At 42.9% G+C, this 8702-nt stretch overlaps 1 long non-coding RNA gene across 1 annotated transcript; it reads right to left on the bottom strand.

Annotated features, from left to right (window-relative positions):
- Positions 1 to 3597: 3597 nt before the first annotated feature.
- On the bottom strand, positions 3598 to 4818 carry LOC147373046 (uncharacterized). Its single transcript, XR_015164492.1, has 2 exons — positions 4698 to 4818; positions 3598 to 3849 (listed from the first exon to the last, which is right to left on the bottom strand). It is a non-coding gene; the product is annotated as an uncharacterized LOC147373046 (long non-coding RNA).
- Positions 4819 to 8702: the final 3884 nt, after the last annotated feature.

Here is an 8702-nt window from a genome sequence, read left to right as displayed (position 1 = left end):
GCCAGCTGTGGGGGGAGGAGGAAGTCCTAGGACCCACCCTCGCCTACAGCACTGCACGCTGTGAGGGGTGCTCACAACCGGGCGTTTGAATGAGTTCGAGTCCTGATCAAACCCTAGAGTTAGGGACAGGGTTATAAAACAGACCAACACAAACCGGTGTGTGGGTGAAGAGCCTTAGTTTAGCCATTAAAACAGCAGTGCCTCGCCCCAGCTCCTTGTGCGTTCTTGCTTTGCGTCGTCAGTTACCAAAAGGTGATACCATCATGGAACTAAGCTTAAGCTTAAAGGGCCCGTCGAGTCCCCGGAACTCTTCGTTGGCTTAAGGAGGGTACCCAGCACCGTGCTCACATAGTCATATGGTTTTGAAAATTTTTTAAGAGTAATGTTTTTATTGCAGTCGGTTAGAACTTCTTTCTATTCCGATCTATCCTCCCATCACATTTCCCCTTGTGTCTAGTGGCGTTTGGGATTCAGCTAGAGGAAATCTTGTTGGGAACGTTTGAGCTTAATAGGATATGTTTATGTGATACTCTTCTGTGAATAGTTAGTGTTGACCCTCCGTGTGTAACGTACACCTGCCACCCGCTGTGATGACTGCGGGTCCTCAATGAAATAAGTATTTAAGGGTAATCTGGTCATAGCAGTGCTGTGGTCCACAGCGTGTGTCCCCTTAGTCGGGTTTGTGCTTTGTCTTCATGTCTCATTAAATGGTGTTTTCCCCCCATAGCAGTAAGTTTGAATTAGTGTATCACTATGCAGTTACAAGGCTATGGTTTTTCCTGTGGTCATGTATGGATGTGAGAGTTGGACTGTGAAGAAGGCTGAGCGCCGAAGAATTGATGCTTTTGAACTGTGGTGTTGGAGAAGACTCTCGAGAGTCCCTTGGACTGCAAGGAGATCCAACCAGTCCATTCTGAAGGAGATCAGCCCTGGGATTTCTTTGGAAGGAATGATGCTAAAGCTGAAACTCCAGTACTTTGGCCACCTCATGTGAAGAGTTGACTCATTGGAAAAGACTCTGATGCTGGGAGGGATTGGGGGCAGGAGGAGAAGGGGAGGACAGAGGATGAGATGGCTGGATGGCATCACTGACTGGATGGACATGAGTCTGAGTGAACTCCGGGAGTTGGTGATAGACAGGGAGGCCTGGCGTGCTGCGATTCATGGGATCACAAAGAGTCAGACACGACTCAGCGACTGATCTGATCTGATCTGATGCAGTTACAGGAGAAGGCAGTGGCAACCCACTCCAGTACTCTTGCCTGGAAAATCCCGTGGACAGAGGAGTCTGGTAGGCTGCAGTCCATGGGGTCGCACAGAGTCGGACACGACTGAAGCGACTTAGCAGCAGCAGCAGGGCAACTAGAAAGCTTCAAATTTCCCAAAACCTTTGTTAGTATATGACAAAAATTTGATACAGGTTGCCCTCAACTTTGATAACTCTCAAAATGTTCATGACGTTCAGTTCAGTTCAGTCGCTCAGTCATGTCCGACTCTTTGCGACCCCATGAATTGCAGCATGCCAGGCCTCCCTGTCCAACACCAACTCCTGGAGTTCACTCAAACTCATGTCCATCCAGTCGGTGATGCCATCCAGCCACCTCATCCTCTGTTACCCACTTCTCCTCCTGCCTCCAATCCCTCCCAGAATCAGGGTCTTTTCCAGTGAGTCAACTCTTCGCATGAGGTGGCCAAAGTATTGGAGTTTCAGCTTCAGCATCAGTCCTTCCAATGAACACCCAGGACTGATCTCCTTTAGGATGGACTGGTTGGATCTCCTTGCAGTCCAAGGGACTCTCAAGAGTCTTCTCCAACACCACAGTTCAAAAGCATCAATTCTTCGGCGCTCAGCCTTCTTCACAGGCCAAGTCTCACATCCGTACATGACGACTGGAAAAACCATAGTCTTGACTAGATGGACCTTTGTTGGCAAGGTAATATCTCTGCTTTTCAATATGCTATTTAAGTTGGTCATAACTTTCCTTCCAAGGAGTAAGTGTCTTTTAATTGCATGGCTGCAGTCACCATCTGCAGTGATTTTGGAGCCCAGAAAAATAAAGTCTGACACTGTTTCTACTGTTTCCCCATCTATTTGCCATGAAGTGATGGGACTGGATGCCATAATCTTAGTTTTCTGAATGTTGAGCTTTAAGCCAACCTTTCACTCTCCTCTTTCACTTTCATCAAGAGGCTTTTTAGTTCCTCTTCACTTTCTGCCATAAGGGTGGTTTCATCTGCATATCTGAGGTTATTGATACTTCTCCCGGCAATCTTGATTCCAGCTTATGCTTCTTCCAGCCCAGCGTTTCTCATGATGTACTCTGCATATAAGTTAAATAAGCAGGGTGATAATATACAGCCTTGATGTACTCCTTTTCCTTTTTGGAACCAGTCTGTTTTTCCATGTTCAGTTCTAACTGTTGCTTCCTGACCTGCATACAGGTTTCTCAAGAGGCAGGTCAGGTGGTCTGGTATTCCCATATCTTTCAGAATTTTCCACAGTTTATTGTGATCCACAGTCAAAGGCTTTGATGTAGTCAATAAAGCAGAAATAGATGTTTTTCTGGAACTCTCTTGCTTTTTCAATGATCCAGCAGATGTTGGCAATTTGATTCTCCTTTTCTAAAACCAGCTTGAACACCTGGAAGTTCACGGTTCATGTACTGCTGAAGCCTGGCTTGGAGAATTTTGAGCATTACTTTACTAGCGTGTGAGATGAGTGCAATTGTGCGGTAGTTTGAGCATTCTTTGGCATTACCTTTCTTTGGGATTGGAATGAAAACTGACCTTTTCTAGATCAGTTCATGACGTTACTAAAAAAGAACTGCGAGGTCTGAAGGAACTTTTCTAAATTAAAAAATTTTTCTTTGATATGCTGGAGGAAAAACTAAATTGTCTTTCCATTAAAATTGTGGAAAATGATACAAAATTGTTATATAAAGAGATCAAAGTCAAGCCTTTCAAAAGAAAAAATAAAGGTGTTTAAGAAAATTAGGGCTTCATTTCTGGATTTCATGTTTGTGTTGTTAGCTTTTTAAAATTACAAATTGTAATTGCAAGATTTCTCCCACAATTTTCGTTGTGATCCTTCGTTCTAAATAAATAAATCTCTTTCCTCTCTCGTTTTTGGTTTGTTATTTTCTGTTGTTTATTCCTCGTGTAATTTGAATCTGCCTTGTAATGCAGGGAACATGGGTTCCATCCCTGATGGGAACTAAGATCCCATATGCCACAACTTATGGAGCCCAGGTGCCCCCTAAACTAGAATCCACGCACCCAAATGATGATCCCACATGCCACAATTAAGATCCAAGGAAGACAATTTTTTTAGAAAAGAAAGAAACCCAACTTTGACCTGAGAGTAGCTGGGCCCCCATTGTAGACTATGAAATGTCTGATCACGGAGTGTTTGATTTTGCAAGGCTCCCTTGTTAATGGAAAACCAGTACTTCAAAGGGAAAGAAACTGGGGGCAGAACAAAGCTCCTGGAATAATTTTACCTGAGAGAGTTGCTGAGAGAATTTAGCAGTTGAAAAGCTAGCCTGTTTCTCTTGATCTTTTGCTTGGGATTTGAAGCAAGAAATTCTGATGCAGAAAAGCCATTAGTTATATTTAATAGTCATCCTGGGCTCTTCAGCTCTGTTCATGTCAAGCCCCACTTCCCAAGAATCTTGAGTTTGTTTGTAGTTGATGTATTATCTTGTTTGTTTCACTCTCCTGAAATGATCTCAGAAGCCTCTGCTCACTGCCCTTTGGGGCAGTAGTATGTAGGCCTTGAGAGACAAGTAACTGAGTCTTCATAAATCAGAAGTAGAAGTATCTTTAGGGATCATCTGGTACAGGAGTTCACTAGATTGGAAAAAAAAAAAAACAAGAAAGTAGGAGGCTGTTTCCAAATGTATGTTAAATTGTAGCCTTCTTTGATAGAGACTATTGAAGACTGTTTTTCTTGCCTGCAAATAAATATTTACCTACTTTTCTGAAAAGGGCCTGTCCTTCTTTCTACAATCTAAAATAGCAATTCTCAAATTGTTACAAATATAATTGTCGTGCTCATATATATATTTCTGTGTCATGCTACATATCTTGATTGAGGTGATAGTCACCTGAGTCTATACATTTATCAGAAATCAGTGGCCTTGTGTTAAAACGTGGAAATTTCTTGTATATACTTTAAACCTCAGTTCAGTTCAGTCGCTCAGTCGTGTCCGAATCTTTGTGACCCCATGAATCGTGGCACGCCAGGCATCCCTGTCCATCACCAACTCCCGGAGTTCACTCAGACTCACGTCCATCGAGTCAGTGATGCCATCCAGCCATCTCATCGTCTGTCGTCCCCTTCTCCTCTGCCCTCAATCCCTCCCAGCATCAGAGTCTTTTCCAATGAGTCAACTCTTCACATGAGTAAATTTCACTTAAAAATTATAAGTAAAATTAACAACAAATGACTAATGAAAAATCTTTGGAACTTCTACAGTAGGTAAAAGATTAATACCACTAAGAGATTAAAAACATAATTCTCATACCAATGAAGAGTGAGCTTAGTTATTCATTAATGAAGGAAACAGCAGTATGACAGACGTGGCCTGAAAAGAATTTGAGAATAGTTGATGGGCAAAGAAAGTGTCAGACACAACTGGGCACACATGCACTAGAATGGGCAAAGAAATGCTGAAATATGATTGCTAGGGACTTACTTGGTGGTCCAGTGGTTAACAATCCACCTTCCAAAGCAGAGGACATGGGTTCAATCCCTGGTCAGGGAACTAAGATCCCACATCTGCAACTGGAGAAACTTGCATGCCACAACGAAGATCCTGTGCAGCCAAAAAATAGAAAGAAAGAAATATGACTGCTAAATTAGATCCAAATCTGTGTCTTTCCCTCCAGAGTAACAAAACCATAACTCTGGTGTTACGTTCTTTACTGGATATACAAAAATCACTGTACCTTATCAGTTTCCTACAAGCTAACCTCTAACTTTACAGAGTTATAAAAAACATCTCTGAGTCCTAGTCAATTGTTAGTCAAAGTTAAATTTCCCCAGAAAGTCAGATGTCCCTTATGTAGGTTTATTAGAAATTCTCTAGAATGGCATAAAGAAGTCACACTGTCACTGTACATCATGCTTTTACATACTAAATAATTTTCCTCCACACTAGTTTTTATTATTCCACATTTGATGGAGACAAGTGATATTTTAATTTCCTGTTAGCTCCATTAAAAAAAAAATCACAGGTATGAGGACAAACGGTAACTGCCTTTAGGCCTCAAATGGAGGTAACAGAGAGTGGTGGGGACTGTGGCAAACCAGAATACCATGCCCCATCTAAAGGGGAAAGTTGCTATGCAGCTCCAGCCAACCATTGCCATGTGGGAGAGTTGGTTGTGTATTGCTATACTGTCTTATTTTTTAAAGAATCTGGAAATAAAAAGTTTTATGGGAAAGATCTAAATTTTTTAATGTTGGAAACCAGTTCAAATTGTGTAGGCCAACAGGATGAAGGAATGAATGAAGGGAAAGCCAAGCCAGCCTGAGCCAGTGTCAATATCTGACCTAGAACAATACTTTTGATGTGAAGACTGAAGCCCAAAGAAAGGAAACACTCGTCCCCAAATTATGAAGTGAGTCTTGGCAGAGTAGGTCTTAGAACACAAGCCCTTGGATTCCCAACCAGAAGCTTTTCCCACTTGACAACATTAGAGGTACTTTCTTTGTCTCCCATTAAGTGCTCCATGTTCTATTTGCTAACTGACCAAACATAATGACTTGCGTATGAATGCTTGCAGCACCCTTAGATCAAGTTCATGCCAGTGTAATATGCCCACAATTGCATAGGATTTGCACTGGCATCACCAACTCGATGGACACGAGTTTGAGCAGGCTCCGGAAGTTGGTGATGGACAGGGAGTCAGACACAACTGAGCAGCTGAACTGAACTGACCTGCATCCTAAGCTTCTTTATAAGAACAACTATCATACTTTGAGCAATAACCATCACACTCTGTACTGCTGCTACTGCTGCTGCTAAGTCGCTTCAGTCGTGTCTGACTCTGTGCAACCCCATAGACGGCAGCCCACCAGGCTCCCCCGTCCCTGGGATTCTCCAGGCAAGGACACTGGAGTGGGTTGCCATTTCCTTCTCCAATGCGTGAAAGGAAAAGTGAAAGTGAAGTTGCTCAGTCGTGTCCGACTCTGTGTGACCCCATGGACTGCAGCCTACCAGGCCCCTCCATCCATGGGATTTTCCAGGCAAGAGTACTGGAGTGAGTTGCCATTGCCTTCTCCACTAGGTTCTTTTATCTTTGGCTTTGATCACTGGTTTGGGAAGATCATCGAAACAGGAAATGGCAACCCACTCCAGTACTCTTGCCTGGAAAATTTCATGGGCCTCTAGAGCAGCCTGGTGGGCTACAGCACATGGGGTCCCAAAGAGTTGGACATGACTGAGTGAGCATGCACTAACATGATATAGGGACTACTCTTACTTTTATTTTGTGGCTAAGGAAATTGATGATACGAAAAGGAAAGTCACTTGCTCAGAGCCATAAAACTACATATTTATGGTCCAATGTTGATGGTCTTAACCACTGGGACATGCTATCTTTACTCATGCATTCATTCATTCAACCAGTAAGTTAGTCAAATAGTTACAGTATACTGGCTCCAGTTGCTGAGCCAGGCATTATGAGGGAATACAATTTCATAGTCCCAAGTTCCGCTCTAAAACTCATCTGGGTTAGGCTAACTGGGTCCACATCCAACCCACATCCCATTCTTCCAATCCCAAATAACAAGTGGATCTTGCAACACACAAAGGGTTGGGCTATGTACTTCAACAAAGCTGACTTAAAATTTAGAAGTAACAGCAACCTCTAAAGTTTAGGGATCCTGTTTAAATTAAAAGATTTCTGACAACGCAAACATCTTAGGAGACCAGATGGCTTGAAGACCAGATCCACTAGTAGGACATGAAGAGAATTGTGCTTTAGACAACAAGTAAACCTTGATTCTTCAAAGAGAGACTGGAGGGATGAAGATTATTTTGGAGGTTATTACATGGAAAAAGTTGAGGAATGAGTAATAAAGTTAATTCAGTGTACACTCGGCAGAATTGAGGTATAAACACCCAGAAGTCACTTACATTCTGTGGACGCAGGTTTCCAGGGGGCTCTTTATTAAAGAGAGCAGTGTGATGGAAAGAGAGGATTTTCTATGTTCATATCCCAGTTCTCCAACTTTCTAGTCTCATACCCCTGGTTGATTCATATGACATTTCAAGACTACAGTTTCCTATTCTGCTAAGTCAGTATAATAATATCTACCTGCTAAGGCTCTTGTGAAGGAGAACTAAATGGCATCATATATATTAAGCACTTGGTAAATAGTACCCATTCAATGTTTCTTTCTAGATACAAATGAACTTGGCATATGCCCTTCTCCTGCATGGGGCAGAGGAGAAGAATAACAATAATAAATATTTTTCTCCATATGTTACAATGATAAACTTTATAGCGGTGTTCTGAGAACACTGCAAAATCTGAAAGTGCTTTTCAACTGTCAGAAAAAGATTACATTTTCACTGCGCTGAATAACAAGGAACAACTTTTGCCAGGACAGTCTTCCTCTCAAGAGAGCTGGGCATCCGTGAACAAGTCCGTTATCTCTCTGGTTTCAGCCCCTCGTCTATGAAGTAGCGGTGATCCTCTTTGCTCACTTTACAGAAGTGCATGTGGGATTCAGGGTTGTGAAAATTCTTACAAAGCAGGGTACCTGGGAGAGGTTGCTAAGCTCACCGTTAGCGGTTTGCGGAACAGTTCCTTGTTTACGGCTCTGACTTCTCCCATCCGACGTGAGCCTCTCGGAGCGTAGTCTGATTCTGTGTCCAGGACTTAGCACAGAGAATTTGCTGGCTCAGTGATTGGCTCTCAGACTCAAATGTTGATCACTCTCGTGTAATGATGTTGAGTTACAGTGTTAGTAGCTCAGTCGTGTCCGACTCTTCGTGACCCTATGGACTGGACTCCCCGCCAGACTCCTCTGTCCATGGGGTTTTCCAGGCAAGAATATTGGAGTGGGTTGCCATTTCCTTCTCCAGGGGAGCTTCCCGATCCAGGGATCGAACCCGGGTCTCCTACATAGCAGGCATATTCTTTAACGTCTGAGCCTCAGGAAAGTCCTTGAATTACAGAATTCATTTTTTTGTAAATTAGTGATCAACGCCAGGGTTACGGAGAGAACGAACGGAATTTATCGCCTTTAAAAGCTATTACTACACGGTTCGTGTTGCTAGCCCCACATTTTAACGTATTCTCATTTCCTACTTAACACTGTGTATTTTTAGGATTTTTTTTTTTTTTTTTTTTTACGTTCATTGATTTAAACATTTTCTTCCTCTCCTTTCCCCCCCCCGGATTCTTCACTTTCCTTTGTGATTGGCTGCACATCATCTTAACGTGATTGGCTAGGGCATCTGCCCGTTATCTTTCCCTTGATCCGATGGGAGAAATAAGAAAAAAAAGTGTCTTAAACTCAGCTATTTTATTGGCTCCGGTAGGGAAGTAAGGCGAGGGGATTGAGCAGCTCATATTTGCGATTGGTCCTTATACCCATCAGTCATACTGCCGGAAACCAGGTCTATTGCAGTTGGAAGGGTTTTCATTGGTCCGAAACGGCCCCGCTCCCCTCCCCGAGACCGCCC

Source organism: Bos grunniens, chromosome 5 (assembly GCF_055505025.1).
Source record: "Bos grunniens cultivar Pamir isolate PY7600 chromosome 5, Bosgru_T2T1.0, whole genome shotgun sequence".
Classification (NCBI taxonomy): Eukaryota; Metazoa; Chordata; class Mammalia; order Artiodactyla; family Bovidae; genus Bos; species Bos grunniens.
Note: the sequence above shows the minus strand (reverse complement) of the source record. Positions and strands in the feature narration are given on the sequence as shown.